Raw genomic sequence first — 1,755 nt, forward strand, 5'->3', positions numbered from 1 at the left:
CTCTGAAACTCCCTTCTCCCAAAAAGCTTTCATTCCAGAAATGCAGGACGATCCATATAATATTTTCCTTCATTGAGAAATGCCCTGTCTTAGGCCCCAAATCATGATCTTCATGTTTTCCCTTCTTCCTTATAGCAGGCCACAGGGACTTATCCTACTTTCCTCCTTCTCATTAGCTATCACCCCTTCTATCCCATTCCAGTCAATCTAGCTGCAAAAAGGAATGCTTTGTACTTCCAGCACCCCTTTGCTTATATTCTGAATTTTAATATTCAATACTATTTTAAGTTTTGGGATTTTGATAGTAACCCACATGGAGGAGGAATCACTAAAACTTATTAGTAAGACAATACTATTTTAACAAATAAACTTCAAAATCTCAGTGGTTTATTTCTTGCTCATGCTAAGAAGAAGAAAACAGTATGTCCTAAGAGTGGATGCCTTTCTTCCAAGGGCCGATTCACACAGTGGCTCTTTTCACATAGTGGCTCTATCATCTACAACACTTGAGGCTTCCAGTGCCACTGTGCTTCCCTGCATCAATCTGGCAGAAAGGTAAAGAACATGGAGCATCCCTTGTAGGAGGTTTTCATGGATCAGGTTTATAAGTGAACACATATATTACATCTGTTCATATTCCATCATCTAGAACTTAGTCTATGGCTATGCCTTCTTACAAGAGAATCTGGGAAATATAGTTCATATATATGCCCAGGAAAAAAGAGTAAAACGGGTTATCTAATGAGGTAGTCAGTCTCTGCCATAAATAATGAGGATTCTAAGATTCTGGAATATTTCTAAGACTACTTATAGTTGTCAATTGATGGTTATGGCTTATACATCTCTAGATTTGTGATTTACTTAAATAAAATCTCCATAAGGTGATTTTGTTTGTCTTCTTATACAATCCAGAACATAAAGATGCTCAGTGTATGAATGAATAAGTGTATAAACGAAAGAACGAATGAAAAATTATTTTTTGACTCAAGTGAACAACTGGTCATTCTGATATTTGACACTGGTTCAATAGGACCCAATTACACAATTGTTAGTTGTCTATTCTTTCACTTATTCTAAGGAGGGAATAAAATAACTGGGGAAAAAATGAAGTGAAATAATAAATCTTAATTACAACACTCTGGTTTCTCTTCAGATTGAATAAATCTTTTGCCTTTTACTAAAGATTTCCATGGAGAGGAATAACTCTGAGTTTTACACCAATTTTTTGAGGCCTTGCCCTGGCAAGGCTACTTACTGTTGTCCAAATGAAAGAATTATTGCTTTTTTGCTTCTTACAGCAAACCTACTTGCTAGTTTTTGCTCGTTACTTAGCGTATGTGTGCATATTAAAGCAAACAGGATTTTCTGGGAATCTGTGTACAAATAGGGTGCCCAGGTTCAACCGAACTGGATCCTGCATACATACCACAACTAAGCGTCTGCATGCCACAGCTAAGACAACTAAGACCCAGCGCAGCCTAAATAAATGAACATTTTTTAAAAGGAAAAATCATCATTAAAAAAAATCTTAATTACATACCTACCCTCCAGAAGATATTACACTCTGTTCTTTCCTTTAAACCTCTCTATCTAAGTGACAAAGAAACAGGAGGAATTCCAACACAATTATTACACAGCAATTGAACATATACCATATGCCAGGACAATCAAAACATGATCCCCATCAGCTAGGAGAAGCTCCTGTGGTTATTTGTTGCTGTAATGTAAGCCAAGGTTAGCCCAGCATAGTTGTGC

General features: G+C 36.6%; 1 non-coding gene across 1 annotated transcript; it reads left to right on the forward strand.

Annotated features, from left to right (window-relative positions):
- Positions 1 to 1,133: 1,133 nt before the first annotated feature.
- On the forward strand, positions 1,134 to 1,249 carry LOC114903298. The gene has a single exon (XR_003795685.1). It is a non-coding gene; the product is annotated as a U5 spliceosomal RNA (small nuclear RNA).
- Positions 1,250 to 1,755: the final 506 nt, after the last annotated feature.

Source organism: Monodon monoceros, unplaced genomic scaffold, assembly GCF_005190385.1.
Source record: "Monodon monoceros isolate NGI ecotype Baffin Bay Population unplaced genomic scaffold, NGI_Narwhal_1 Super_Scaffold_20, whole genome shotgun sequence".
Taxonomy (NCBI): Eukaryota; Metazoa; Chordata; class Mammalia; order Artiodactyla; family Monodontidae; genus Monodon; species Monodon monoceros.